Source organism: Protopterus annectens, chromosome 2.part1 (assembly GCF_019279795.1).
Source record: "Protopterus annectens isolate FY-2018-M chromosome 2.part1, PAN1.0, whole genome shotgun sequence".
NCBI classification, from domain to species: domain Eukaryota; kingdom Metazoa; phylum Chordata; order Ceratodontiformes; family Protopteridae; genus Protopterus; species Protopterus annectens.
In genome coordinates this window covers 1,598,066,948-1,598,082,997 of record NC_056729.1, presented here as the reverse complement: position 1 = coordinate 1,598,082,997, position 16,050 = coordinate 1,598,066,948, and the positions used below count along the sequence as shown (strand labels likewise).

General features: G+C 46.1%; 1 protein-coding gene across 1 annotated transcript in view; it reads left to right on the top strand.

Moving 5' to 3' along the window:
• PHC2 (polyhomeotic homolog 2) overlaps positions 1-16,050 on the top strand; it is a 2,832,203-nt gene that overhangs the window by 2,213,032 nt on the left and 603,121 nt on the right. The window lies entirely within an intron of this gene.

The following is a 16,050-nucleotide window of genomic DNA, read 5'->3' as shown; positions in this document are numbered from 1 at the left end:
TTTCTTTAGTTATGTTAGGAACCTGGGTGGTAATTCCCAGATATGCTCAGAATTAGTCCAAAATGACAAAAAATACACTGAACCCACAGACATTGCCAACATCCTAGCTGACAGGTTCAGCGCAAACTTCTCCCCTCTCCCCCAAAAAGGGCAAATATCTATCCCAGCAGAGTGCTGCCCCTGACATCTCAGATGCTCAGGTAAGAGCCCCCTCTCCAAAGCAAAAAACACAGCATCAATGGGACCAGATGGTGTCCCGGGCTGCGTCCTACATGAACTCAAAGAAAAGATAAACCCAAACATAAAACTACTGTTCAATCTCAGCCTTACTACAGGATATGTGCCCAAAGAGTGGCGTACAGCAACAGTGGTCCCTCTCCATAAAGGTGGTGCCTCAACGGATCCTGGAAACTATCGCCCCATAAGCCTGACTAGCTTGGTCTGCAAAGCTATGGAAAGGATCATCATGGACCTCATAAATAAAGATATTGGGGACCTACAAACACTGGATCCTACCCAGTTCAGCTTTGTTAAGGGCAGATCCTGCCTCTTAAACCTGGTTGATTTCTTTGAAATGGTCACCAAGGCCATTGACGAGGGGAAGGTGGTCCACACAGCCTACTTGGACCTCGCAAAAGCCTTCGATACAATACCCCACTCGGGCATTATAGATAAGCTCACCAGCTTAAATATAAACCCCTATGTCACTAGATGGATTGCAAACTGGCTCAAGGACAGAACCCACATGGTTAGAATTGCTGGAGCCATGTCAGACTCCAAACCAGTTACAAGTGGTGTCCCACAAGGCTCAGTCCTGGGACCTCTGTTGTTGGTATATATTTCGGAGGTACAGGCCAACACGGAAGGACTGTGGCTGACCAAGTTCGCAGATGACTGCAAACTGGGCGCCATAATCGACTCTCCAGCCGACACAAGTATCCTCCAAAGGGCCTCATAGAAACAGACAACTGGTGCCAGAGCCATGGCCTCAAGCTAAATGCCAAAAGTGTATTGTCATCCCCTTTGGCAAAAACAAAGTGCCCACAAATTACCACATAGGTGGAAATCCATTAAGTACAGAAGAAGTAATTAGGGACCTGGGGACCCAAGTTGATAGTAATCTCTCATTTGACAACCACGTGGCCAAAGTGGTTAGAAAACATTTTATATAGCCCACCTAATCATGAAGGGATTCACATCTAGATCAGGGGTGGTCATCGTGCCTCTTTACTCATCCCTCATCAGGCCCATAATTGAGTACAATGCCCCTTTTGGGATGTACCTTACCAGACACCTGCAGCAACTGGAAAGACCCCAAAAGTACCTCACCAAGAGGATCAAAGGGCTCAAACAGATGCCATATGCTGCCCGGTTAAAGAAACTCCAGCTCTACTCAGTGGCATACCGCCTGTTCAGAGGCAATCTGTGCCTGACATATAAAGCCATTTCCAACCCGGAATTAATGGACATGCTGCACCTCAGAAAATCCAAATCCCATCGAGCTACGCTCGAGACTTGAACCTCAGCACTGAAATAAATAGGACATGCTGGAGGGACAGATTCATAACCCAGAGGCTCCCTTCACTCTGGAATAAAATCCCAGTCCAGGTTAGGCAGAGTCCCTCATTGACTCTCTTCAAGAGGAATCTTGATGAGTGGATGGGAGATCGTAGGTTTACCCCGGGTATCACTTCTGTGTCACTGTTAGACAGAGGCACAGTATACTAACCTCGAAAAAGGGCATAGCAAAATAAATTTAAAATGGGTGGCGAAAACCAAACACATTCTGGCTAGGCTTATAAATGCCCTAGGGCAGATAGCCTAGTATGAACCTATGAACCTATGAACAAGAGTGCAGACCACAAGCCTTCTTAATGTAAAATAACTGGCCTGAAGCCCAAGTGCTTAAACCAGAACTAATACACTTTAAGAATAACAGACACTGGGCTCTCAATCAGCAGTTCCCAACTTAGAAGGATGAAAGCTACCTGTCCTGCCACCACAGTGCATGCCACAAACCTTCCTAATGTAAAACAACTGGTCTGAAGCCCAAGTGCTTAATCCAAAAGACTTAGAATGATAGCTACAATTTAATCAAGTTACTACCAAGCAGTAATAAATACAATTGAATACTTTAGAGAATGCCTGGATTAGTGCTCAAGTTACACAAACAAAGCTAGATCCAGCAGGCCCGAATCCAGTCTATGCCACAGCAAACAAGGCGCACCAACTTCAGTAAGAAGCAGTTCAGATATGCATGCACTATAAGCCTTCAACCAGAAATTCCCAGCTCAGAAGGGCAGAGTCCAGCCTCTCCTCCCATGAGAGTGCAGACCACGAACCCTCTTAATGTAAAATAACTGGCCTGAAAGCCCAAGTGCTTAAACCAGAATTAATACACTTTTAGAATAACAGACACTGAGTCCTCAATCAGCAGTTCCCAACCTAGAAGGATGTAAGCTACCTGTTCTGCCACTACAGTGCAGACCACAAACCCTCTCAGTGCAAAACAACTGGTCCGAAGCCCACGTGTTTAAACCAAAAGGCTTAGAATGAGTTACACCAAGCAGTAATAAATACAGTTGAGTACTTTTAAGATGATGCAAAAGTAAAAAAAAGTAGGTAGAAACACAAGTACAGTAAAAGCAGATGAAAAAAATTTTTTTTTTCTGAACAAGTGCTGAGATCAAAGAAACAGATTTGAGTGCTCAAACTAGAAAACTGGCTAGTTATAAGAAAAAAAAACTAAGCTAGAAGGCTTCCCTCCAACACAGAAGGGCTTGGGGGCTCAGAAGCCTACAAATAGTCTATACCACTTAACAGGAAAGGCAGGAAACAAGCTTAAATTTTTTTTTTCTGTTTCCCAGATGCTCTCTTTGTACACAGTAGGAGTGCCTGAAATCAGAATATGATCTCACTGCACTCAGTTGAGTGAGCAAATGAGATGGGCCCAGAAGGAGTATCCAAACACAAATTTACAAGAGGGGCGGCAGTTGCAAGGCCACTAAGATTAACACCAAAACAAAAACAGAGAGGGTGGGTGGGACTAACTGAAGAGCAGAGTGAAAACTTCCAGTTCAGTTAATATTCCTTCCACACAGTTAAAATCAATTTAAATACTGTATTTTTTTGAAAAAAAGAGCAGATAAAGGTACTTAAATTCTCTTATACGTCCAGTTGAATATAGCAAGTTCTTAGCTGCCAAAGCTGAGGTTTTTAAGCAGAAAATATTTCACACTGTACCACTTAAATAGGCAAGGACAGGAAATCAAAGAATGTGACTACCCCCACACCTGTAATTACTAGCAAATAACAAAATTCAGCAAACACTGACTAACTTCCAGTTCAGCTAATATTCCTTCCACACAGTTAAAATCAATTTAAATACTGTATTTTTTAGGGAAAAAAGAGCAGATAAAGGTACTTAAATTCTCTTATACGTCCAGTTGAATATAGCAAGTTCTTAGCTGGCCAAAGCTGAGGTTTTTAAGCAGGTTTGATTGTAAGCAGTGTGAGAAAATAGTCACAGTAGCATGCCAATGCTTGCAGTGGGAGGGGCTACTTACAATAACATACACAGCAATGCTAATAATTTCAGTCAGTATTCCTATAGTTCATCTCCTTTGCAAGGGAGCATCGACAAATACTTATTTGAAATATAGATGCATGACTGACGAATCATACACCAATGCACTGTACGAACACATACATAAATGCATGGAACTAGCCGTACCCAACAGAACCAAGACGCTCTCTTCCAAAAAAAGGAAGCCAATCTGGTGGTCCCCTGCCATTAATAAACTCTACAACAGAAGGAAGAAACTGTTGCAGAAAAAAGGTGAAGTCCCAAAACAGGAAAAATTCCCTTATTAGCCTCAACAAAAAGTTGAGATCCCTCATCAAAACCTCTAAAGCCAGCTATGAAGGCAGAATTGCAGCAGACACTAAAAACAACCACAAAGCCTTCTTTAGTTATATCAAGCATCTCCACGGCAATACCCACATTTGCTCTGAGTTACTGCACAATGGTGCCTCCTATAGTGAGCCAACAGATATTGCCAACATACTGCAGACAGATTCAGTGCCAACTTTACCCCTCCCCCCCAAAGGACCAATCACAATACCAGAAGAATGCCGGGCACCCAGCATTACTGCAGCACAGGTTAAAGCTGCATTGTCAAAGGCCAAGAATACAGCTTCCATGGGACCCTACAATATTCCAGGCTGTGTTCTACATGAACTACAAAGTGAACAGGCACCACATCTGTGTGCCCTGTTCACTCACAGCCTCACCTCAGGCTTTGTCCCTACCGAATGGTGCACTTCTACAGTCATCCCTCTCCTTAAAGGGGGAGCAACTACAGACCCTGGGAATTATCGCTGCATTAGGCTGATGAGTCTGATAAATATGGCTATGGAGCGCATCATCATGTACCTAATTAACAAGGATAGAGGGAAACTCCAAACACTAGATCCCACGCAATTTGGTTTTGTGAAAGTTAGATCATGCCTGCTTAACCTGGTTGACTTCTTTGAGTCAGTCACCAGAGCTGTGGATGAGGGTAAGGAAGTTCAATAGAGCCTACCTCGATCTGGCCAAGGCCTTTGATATCATCCCTCACTCAGGAATTATTGATAAACTCACCAAACTAGGCATCAACCCCAATATCATGAGGTGGGTTGCAAACTGGCTCACAGACAGAACCCACAGCGTGAAAGTAGCGGACTCTAAGTCAGACTGGCGACCAGTCACAAGTGGAGTCCCACAAGGATCGGTCCTGGGTCCTCTCCTGTTTGGCATCTACTTCTCAGAAGTCCACGGCAACACGGAGGGACTCTGGCTGACCAAGTTCGCAGACGACTGCAAGCTGGGAGCCATTATTAACTCCCCAAGTGATGTAGATATCCTACAGAAAGACCTCACTGAGACCAATGACTGGTGTCGAAACCATGGCCTTAAGCTTAATGCCAAAAAAATGTGTTGTCATCCCCTTAGGGAAAAACTCAGTTCCCACTAATTACCACATCAATGGGAGCCCACTGAACACTGAAGGTGTTATAAGAGATCGGGGAACACAGGTTGACAGCAACCTCCCCTTCGACCACCACATTGCCACTGTGGTCAGAAAGTCCTTCTATGTGTCACATCTCATTACCAAGGGTTTTGCATCCAGTAAGAAAGAGGTCATTGTCTCGCTCTACTCTTCCCTCATTAGACCAATCAATGAGTATAATGCCCCATTTGGCATGTACCTCACTAAACACCTGCAACAGCTGGACAGGCCACAAAAGAACCTCATGAAGAGGATCCTAGGCCTTAAACACATGTCCGACACAGACTCAAAAAACTCCAGCTATTCTCTGTCTCATATCGTCTACTAGGAGGCGGTCTCTGCTTGAATTACAAAACCATGTCTGACCCAGCTCTGTTAGAAATGTTACATCTAAAGAAATCCCAATCCCTCCACACCACACACTCCAGAGACCTCAACCTCATGCAATCAACAGAACATTCTGGAGGGACAGATTCATAACCCAAAGACTGCCTGTGCTCTGGAATAGACTTCCCATACATGTCAAGCAGAGCATCTCACTGGCCCACTTCAAGAGAAATATTGATGAGTGGATGGGAAATAGAAAGTTCACCCCAGGGATCACTCCAGTGGCTCTGCTTGATAGAAGCACTGGGAACTAATGTTGGGCGGCACGATGCCAGGGCACTTCCATGTGCTAGGCTTGTAAAGGCTGCAGGGCCATTAGCCTAGTACATACCTATGAATCTATTAGTATTTGGGAATGAGCAGGAGTGCCTAAACATCCCCTACTGCATATGTATTTGTATATGTTTTCATTCTTTTAACTATCTTAAATATGTTGCCTTCTTAGATATAAAGCTAGCAATTAGTTCTGTACTACATGATCTTGCGTAGCTATTATTTTTCATTTATGATCTGCTAAACAAAGTGGCTAGATTTTGATTGGTGACTGAGCAGATCTGAAGAAAATGTGTTTAAAGGAAGTGAAGCAAGACCCCCCCTTGATTTATCCTTGCCTGTACTACAAATACATTACTTTATAGTCTGTTAAACATTCCCTACCTAATAAATATATTCCTTCAAGTGGGGAAAATACAAAAGTATTATTTTATTGAATGGTTTACAGAAAAGACCAACCCCTGGATTTGCGAAGCCCTTTATAGCGTGCAGGATTAATTTAAGAGCTATTTTCGGCAATATGGCCGACGTGCGATCCAGGGACGAGCTCCTGGGACGTGCACGTGAGCTCTTAGGCTAATCCTGCACGGACCGAGCTATTGTATGCAGATTACCCTCATTTGCAGGTGAAAACCATGCAAATGAGGGTAATTTGCGATCCAGGAAGCAGGCAGCTGTCAGTGCAGGACGAGTGGAGTCTACAGAAATGTACTCGGTTAGTAACTGAGTACATTTCTGCAAACTACGAACTGGAGCTATGACAGCTCCAAATAAAAGCTGCATATCATAGAAGCATGCCAATGGCCATGTAGAAGGCCATTGGCATAGCAAAATGTGTAAATAATAAAAAAAACAACTTTTAATTTTTTTTCGCCGATCTTGCCTGTTTAAGCATAGGACAGTGGCGTGCAAACGGGATCGGGAGGAAAATAATAAAACAAACCTAAAATAAGCATTCTAACTAAAAGCAGTATTCAGCCATGCAAGTCAATGGCAGGCATAAGACAACCTGGCCAGTGAGTAATGGTTGCTAAGGGGGGAGGCTCAGTGTGGGACATGTAACTATGGATTAGCAGGCTATCCTATGCAAATGAGGGGAAGGATAGTGAATCCCAGATTACCCCAGGTTGTGAAGCAGGTGCCAAGAGTGTAAGAGCAGAAATAGCTGGGTGCAAGACTAGGATATAGGTGACATCATGGGGGGGTGTCAAGAATACTGTAAGTGGATTGGAGCCCTGTGGCTCGGGACTGCTCCTAGCTTAGCACAGCTACGCTAGAGGTGTGTCCAAGCTGCGTAGCACTCCTTACAAAGTGTAAGTGGGTGTGCATGCTGCGCACCAGGTTTCACAGGAAAAAAGGAAGTTAAACCAGGAAATAGCAGCTCTGTGCACATTTGAGCACTCTGTTTGCGAGGCACGCACACAGGCTTAAACAGGGAGGCAATGTGAAGGGAAAACAGCAGTAAGAAGGTAATTAAGGAGAACTAGCTTAGCTGACAGGTGAAATGTATCAGAAACAGCCAATCACACAGGCAGCAGCCCAGCCCAGCACACCACTATAAACTATGCAAACACCTGTCCCCCTTGTTATTCCTAATAACTCTGCACCACCGGTGTATACAAACAGGGAAATTTTAGAAAACGAAAGCAAGAGAAATAATGTTAGGGGCTGCTTTTGCTATCATAAACCAGCATGTGCAAGAGGCTGAGGGTGGTGAGGATGTGAATGCTGCTGAGCAACCCACAGTGAGGAGACAGAGAAGAGTGTACAGACCCAGGGTAACCCAAGGGCTACATGAGCTGGAGATAGTGGAGCGCTATAGGGTGGACAGGGACCACCTACAGCTGATTATTGAGCTGTGCCGGCCACATCTTACACACAGAACAAACAGAGGGGAACCCATCCCAGTGGATACCAAGGTATGCGTAGGCCTATGAATACTATCTACAGGCACCTTCCAAAGGCCAACTGGGGATATGATGGGGATATCACAGGCATCAGCATCCAGTGTACTCCACCAGTTCCTGGATGCCATGTCAGCGAGCACGTATATCTCCCCATCACCCATGAGGCGTTGGACAGCAATATGCGTCTCTTCCATCAAATAGCAGAATATCCCAAGGTAGTGGGTACAATAGACTTCATGCACATACGCATCAAAGCACCACCCAGTGAGCGGAGTAGGGTGTACATCAACTGCAAGGGCTTCCCCTCCATCAACTGCCAGGTTGTGTGTGATGCCCATGGCATAATAATGAATGTGTGTGCTGGCTGCCCTGGAAGCTACCACATTTCCCACATCTGGCATCTGACACAGCTGTACCACAGATTTGCCAATGGGGACATCCCACACGGTCACCTAGTGGGGGATGCTGGATACGCAGTGGAGCCATGGCTGATGACACCCATCAGAAATGCACAAACACCCAAACAAGAACTCCATAATGAGGCACACGAATCATAATAGAGCATGTGTTTGGGATGCTCAAGTCATGGTTCTGGTGTCTGGACACATCTGGTGGAGCCTTGCAGTACTCGCCAACTACATGTACCCAAATTGTCCTTGTATGTGCCATGCTACACACTATGATCCTGCGGAAACAGCTGCAGCAGGAACAGCATGGGGCAGGGCCACACAGCCCCGTATCATTGCCAAGGCCTGCACAGGCACAGAGTGACTCGGAGGAGGAACAACCTGAGCCTGCCCCAGTAGGCAGAAGGAGGCGTGCCCAGTATGCCCTGGCCCTGCAAATAGGCAACGCATAGCACATGCACTGATACAGTAGGGACCCAGGGAATGTCACCTCTCTCCGACTTGCACATACAGTAAAAGGGATGCCAAACATGACACTACCTGTGCTCAACCATGTATAGGGAGTGTACTCTGTGCATCCGACATAGGCAGCCCTGCAGCACCACCGTCAGCACTGGGACATCCACAAGGTAAGTGACTCACACATGCCAGTTGGGGGGGGGTCACATACCCAACAACTATTAAAGTCAGCAGGATAGATGTAGACAAACACAAGCAAATGCTGCAGTATGGCCTCTGAATGAGCCCTATGTGTAACCCCCCCCCCCAGATCTACACAGACAGAGTACAGCAGGCCAGGCAGTTGGATGTAAGATGTGAAGGCTAGGAAGTCTGAAACTAATATGTAGGCAGTGAAAGCTAGGATCTGTAGTACACTGGTATGCCTCTAGCCAGCATTATAGGCAAGACTACAGACTGAAATGGAGTACCCGACATACCAGTACAGTCCTAGCAAATGTGTAGAAGTTTCAGGTGTGCCTCCCCATCCTACGTACACAAGTAGTAACAGTCAGGTGTGCCCCCCCCCCACTCCTGTGTAGAAGCAGTCCCCCCCGCTATGCAGAAATGTAGCAAATGTACATGCCAAATGACCGATGGATACCCTGCAGACACAACATGCTACCTGTCGGTGTACAACACAAAGGTCAGCGCCGCAGTAAAAACAACCTGGACATGCTCCACACATACAATACAGATGGCCATACTGGGCATGCTCACGGCCATGTCTGCAAACACCAGTGGACCAGACATATCTGGCAGTAGCAGTTCTTAGTGCAGACACATGTCAGTATGCACCACTCCTGCCTTGCACACACAGTGGATAGGAATACAGACATATATATAAGGACAACACATTATAATAAGCTAAAGGTAGATGGACATAGATGTGTGGAAGAGGGTCACCGTGACAAGGACCCATCTGGTACTGTCACACCCAGCACACAGCCAAAGCCCCACAACCACATGAGGTGCAGATGCACTCACTGCAGATACTAGCCATCAGTATCTGTCAGCATGACAGACTATGTGGTGCTCATGCCAGCTGTGCAACATGCCTGTACAAAGAAGTCATCTAGTAGCTGTATACACGTACCTGTGACATATGACCTTGTGTGTGCCCGCATGTGGCATGTCAACCCCTACATGAATGGGTTATGGCCCATGCACACACTGCTTACCCCATAGTAGTATTATGACAAGCCTGCTGAGGTCTTCCAATGTGAAATACACCTTTGTGAGAGCCGTAGCTCAGGAATCACCATGGTACGTCCCATAACTGCATACTGCTGTAGTGATAAACCAGTTAGATAGTAGTCCAAACCCCAGACTTGGCAACTGTGTGAGTGTGTGTCTGTTTGTGTGTGTGTCTGTCTCTGACTGTGTAGAGATTAATGCTTTTTAGGATACTGAAGCTCCGTACAATTCATACACTGAACTTTGGCAAGGCCGCTGATGTCACTAACCTAGGATTACACCTCTGGGAAAGTCATAGCCCAGTAATCTCCGTAGTGCGTCCTGTAACTGTGTACTGCTGTAGTGTGATAAAGTAGTTAGGTAGGTGTTCTACCCCCAGACCTGGCAACTGTGTGTGTGTGTGTGTGTGTGTGTGTGTGTGTGTGTGTGTGTGTGTGTGTGTGTGTGTGTGCACGCGCATGTGTGTGTCTGACTGAGTAGAGAGCAATGCCTTTTAGGCTACCGACACTCACCTAGATATACACCTCTGGGAAGAGTGTAACCCAGTAATCTTCGTAGCTCATCCTGTAAACACATACTGCTGTAGTGTGATTTAGAACTGTGGTAGGGTTGTGTGGATGTGTGTGTGTGCGTGTGTGTGTGTGTGTGTGTGTGTGTGTGTGTGTGTGTGTCTGACTTAGTAGAGAGCAATGCTTTTTAGGCTACTCACACTCTGTACAATTCATGTACTCACCTTTGGCAAGCCTGCTGATGTCACTCACCTAGAAATACACCTCTGGGAATGTCACACCCAGTAATCTCCATAGCGCGTACTGTAACTGCATACCGCTGTAGTATGATAATGTAGTTAGATAGGTGTTCTAACTCCAGACCTGGCAACTATGTGTGTGAATCTGTGTGTGTGTGTGTCTGACTGAGTAGAGAGCAATGCTTTTTAGGCTACTCACACTCTGTACAATTCATATACTTAACTATGGCAGGGCTGCTGATGTCACCCACCTAGAAATACACCTCTGGGAAAGTATAGCCCAGTAATCTTACGTAGCTCGTCCTGTTAACTGCATACCACTGTAGTGTGATAACATGGTTAGGTAGGTGTTCTAACCCCAGACCTGGCAACTATGTGTGTGTGTGTGTGTGTGTGTGTGTGTGTGTGTGTGTGTGTGTGTGTGTGTGTGTGTGTGTGTGTGAGACTGAGTAGAGAGCAATGCTTTTTAGGCTACTCACACTCTGTACAATTCATATACTCAACCTTGGCAAGGCTGCTGATGTCACTCACGTAGACATACACCTCTGGGAAGAGTGTAGCCCAGTAATCTTACGTAGCTCATCCTGTAACTGCGTACTGTTGTAGTGTGATTTAAAACTGTGGTAGGGTTCTATCCCCACCCATGGCAGTTCTGGTTGTTTTGTGTGTGTATGGAGCAATGCATTATAGGCTACTTACTCGCAGTATATTATTTCAAATGCCCTACTGTGGCAATCCTACTGATGTCATTGTGAAATACAATTTTGGGGAGACAGTTCATCTGTAATCCCTGTGGTACGAACTATAACAGCCCCATGCTGTAGTGTGATATAGATCTCGGTCAGGGGTTCTATACCCACACATGTCAATTGTGGATGTTTTGTGCGTGTCTCACTGTCTGTGTAAGGAGCAATGCATTTTAGGCTAGTCACTCGCTGTACAGTTGAAATGCCCTACTTTGGTAACCCTGCTGATGTCATACATTGTGAAATACACCTTTGGGGAAGAGGTACTCCAGTAATGTCTGTGGCATGTACTATAACTGTGTAGTGCTGTAGTGTAATAAACTAATAAGGTAGGGGTTCTACTCCCAGACATGACAGGTGTGTGTGTGTGTGTGTGTGTGTGTGTGTGTGTGTGTGTGTGTGTGTGTGTGTGTGTGTGTGTGTGTAACACATATTCTGTGGCTGTGAGTGTGTGACACCTGTGGCCAATGTAGAGGGGTTTTGCTCATTTCTTTTATGGTGGCATTACTATATATCACCATGTCAACCATACAGGGATAACAGATGTAAATTAGCTGAGAGGCTGTGGTGCAAAGCCATACCCAGACATCTGACATCAAGGCCAGCCAATCACAGTTAGCAATCCCACTATTACCCAGATCACACACACATGCCTAGGCAACAGCTAATATGTGGGTAGTATGCTGCATATTGGCCACTGATAGTAACTCTGCAGTGATAGCAGTGGGCTACAGAGGGCATGTCACCCTGCCCATCTGTCCAATATGCACGTACATGCAGACAGTGGACCTCAACCATGTTCCCAAATGGACACCTGCACCACCCATGGTGACTTCACATGTGACTCCCAATGGACATATCATGCCGGATAACATGCCCTGTATGGGCAGATGACACTGACATCAGGGAATGCTGTTAGCATGCTATCACTGTAGGTGCAGGGCAAACCTGCTGCCCATTACCAGTTACTGCCACAGGTGGGCAAGACTGGCACATCCAATGATAATCTGTGTTCACAACATGGGCCAGACACCCCAGGTACAGTTCCACATGTCACTGTACATCCATGTGGGAGGTGTGCACATCCCAGACACCATCCATGTCATGGAGTAAGGAACATATATATGGCAAGTGATGCACAGCATTGGCCACACACAGCAGTCACGCAGGTGACTGGATGGGGGATGCAATACCCACCTGTGTGGGCAAATGCAGAAACAACAGGCCTGAGGCACAATGCAGACCATCGTCATGTGGCCTGATGACAAGGTATACTCATCCCCTACCCATGTACAACCTGCTGGCACAGTTGACCACCACACACCCGTGCAGACATGCACCCATGCATGGCAGGACTGGCACCCTGTGTGTCCATGTGTGTGTTGTATGGTGCAACTGACCACATCCACACTTTACAACCCCCCAGGGCATACTGAAGCATGCTGTTTGATGCCTGACACCTCATCATACTCTATGCCCATACAACCTCCGTATGACCTGTGAGGTGCACGTGATACCTGCACATTGATGTGTTGTGGCAATCCCATTAGTGATGAGCTGCATTCCTGGCCCTGCCAAGTGTGTCAATGTGTGTGTGGCCCTGTGTGAGTGTGCCTGTGTTGACACTGGCAGCTGTTCATGCAGACAGGCATGTGTACATCACCTACCGTATATCTACCGTATCCCTGTTGCAGATATCACTCATCATCACAAATATGCTCTGAGTGCTCCACAGCAGGTAACCCATGTGGCGCATCCAATAACTGCATCGAACTATGATAGCACTACATAGCTGTCGGGGGTTTAATACCCTGTGCTGGTAGGTGTGTGACACAAACATGCTTCTGTTTTACTCTACCACCCCTCCCTGACATGTACTTGCCTCTGTCTGCCTCCCACACCCCCTCTCCGGTGGATTTGGAGACCCACACCTGCTATGCTTAGGCAGCAGCATCTGTAATTTAAGTGATGCTCATGATCAGCTGATGGCCGCTGGATGAATTGCAGCCCTCCCCTAGCTGATTGCATGTGGAATGGCTGTGGTAACAGTCCCATAGCCAATTGCATGGAAACACACTCCCAATACCTAGGAACAACATGGTGGTGTTGACCCTTTACAGTCACTGTCAGCAGGAACTTGATCTGTTGTTTGGCAAACAGCATCTCAGATGGATTGGGGATTTACCTCTAACAGCATACACTGTGGAAAGAGGGTAACAAACAGGAGGGGGGTGTGCCTGACCTGACTACAGACTGTAAGTGCTGCTATACTGCATGTGGAGTACTGTTGGCTTAGCAGTGTTTGTCTGGATATGCCTGTCGTACATGTCGCAATACCTGCCATGTCGGTCCCATGTATATGAGGGATCCCCATCCACAGGGTCATATGCAGACTGGGCAGTGTTGTGCCTTTGGTTTCATGTGTAAGCTATGGTGCACCTATCTGTGGAATGCAGAAGGTAGTGTGAGGATAGCAGGCAGTAGATGGTGACAGTCGGGAGAGTTACCAACGTCACATCCCTCATAGGACATATGGTGCAACAAACCCTGTTACGACAGTATATGTATGGGGGTATTACAGTGACATGTCAATATTGGCCCTGCATTTGTGCCTCCAGCCACAACTCTGTCAACCTTTGTAATATGTCATGCAGTAGGGGGTGCATATGTTCTGTACTCCATAGTCATTGACAGCATATCTGATAACAAGCCAGTGAGATATCGGACTGCTACACATGTTATGTATAGCATGGGTTATAATTGAGGACATAGCCTGGGCATTATGTGGTTGTGTATACAGTACTGACGTATGTGTAAGTCTGGTAATTGTTGACAGTGTGTGTATAGTGAATATGAACCTTGGCCGGTGTAGAGAATGTTGTAGATGTCATTGTTTCTGGTCCTGTTCTATCTGATGTTACATGCTGTTCCACTGTATGTCACCCTAACAGCTTGCATGTTTGTAGGGGCAAACACACACATCCTATACCACAGACAAGCATTGGACCACACTGTCTAGCGGCCCAGTATATGTAGGGGTGTTGTGTGAGTGGCTCATATGAGGATGGTGTAGGTCAGATAGTCCATATACTGTAATAGTACGCTAGCTTACCATATGTGGCTGTGTTCACATTGGTTGTGGTTATGCACTTTCACACAGGTGTCTGTTACTCTGTGATGTGACATGCTTGTAGAGCCTGCTATCTATGCAGGTACATGTGTATCCCCACATGGGAGATGTAGCCCAGTGTTGAGTCAGTCTGCCTGTAGCTTGCACTGTGATTTGTTACATGCCTAGCATATTACTGTACTTATCCAGTGAGATAACATGTCCAGATACTTGCCAGATGTACTTCTGCGGGCCACCATGACAGTCATGTATGTCAGACAAAGCAGTGGGATGGTGTTCAGATGTATGTCACTAACTAGTGGGTAGTATGTGGTCATGGCACCTCTGTACCAGCGGTTATTATGTGTCAAGACAGACAGGGGTGTATGAATGCATAACCTATGTGGGCAAATGTATACCAGTATTTACATGTTAGACCCATCTACATGGCTGTTAACATCCACATAGACAGGCCTGGTCCACATGTCTTGCATGAAGGGGTTCTGTGTATACCCCTGGACTGACCAGCGTGTGTCAGTCTGTCCACATATATTGGGCGTATCGCAGCTGTAGTCCACAGGGGTGTTACTGTGCTAGGAGTGGTACTGTAGTATGATGACCTTAGGATGTTTGTCAGTAGCCAATGGAGCACATGTCCACAGCAGACGTGGCCTCCCACTCACACCATGTCTGTGAAGACAATCCCTATTACAGTAGCAATAGTCTGCAAATATACCTGCAATACATACATGACATCCCCTTGCACTGAGAGTTTGGGACTATTGGAGCTGAGGTAGGGCTCCACTCTGTGTGCAGGACATATGGCAAACATATATGCGCATATCATTATACATATATCTAAATAGATATGTGCACATTTACATATCTTGCTTACTGTATGACAACAGTTGTACACATATGTGCCTGTGTTCCAGACTCTGTCCTCCACCTACATACCTGGCTTAGCACATGTGACATGCTGTCAGGGTTTGTTATGTAGTGGGCTGTGTGTATGTCATGCTGTCATTCCTGCCATCCCTCCACTGCTGTTGTGTCCCCCACACATACTGGGGGGTTGGGGCCATATATGTGTGGGCCCCACCTACACAATACATGTGTGCCCTAATGCACTGCAGAGGGCAGTGTACGTAACCATGGTATATGGCCCAGTAGTAGTGAGTATAGGGGGGGGGGTGCACCATGACTAACCTAGGCTTTAACAACATGTGTGGGTATCTGGGTAAGCTGCCTTAAGGTATCTGGATGTACATTACCATAGAGTCCACCGTGGGTAAATGCAGGTCTACTGCCTCCTGCCATACGGAATGTTCTGTTTGTCAGTGTGATTGTGATGGTGTCAGTTATGCCTTGTTATGCAAAAGATACATCCTATTGTTTCAACTGGAGTCTGTACCTCCTAGGGATAGTGTACAAAGTGTAGATAGAGGCTGCTGACCTATACATCTGCATTACTTACTGTTGAATGTCTGGTATGCTGTGGACCAGTCTGTCATTACTGTTGTCCTACTAGAAGGCCTCGGCCTGGACAGCAATAAGTGTCAACCTTTCCAGATTACTGTCTCAGTATAACTATTTCACAGTTGCATTACACTGTTCATATGGATGTCAGTGTCTAAACGGCTATATGACATGGCATATACAAATGTCATAGTACACAAATATAGCTTTCACATTCACAAATATAGCTTTCACATTCATTTATG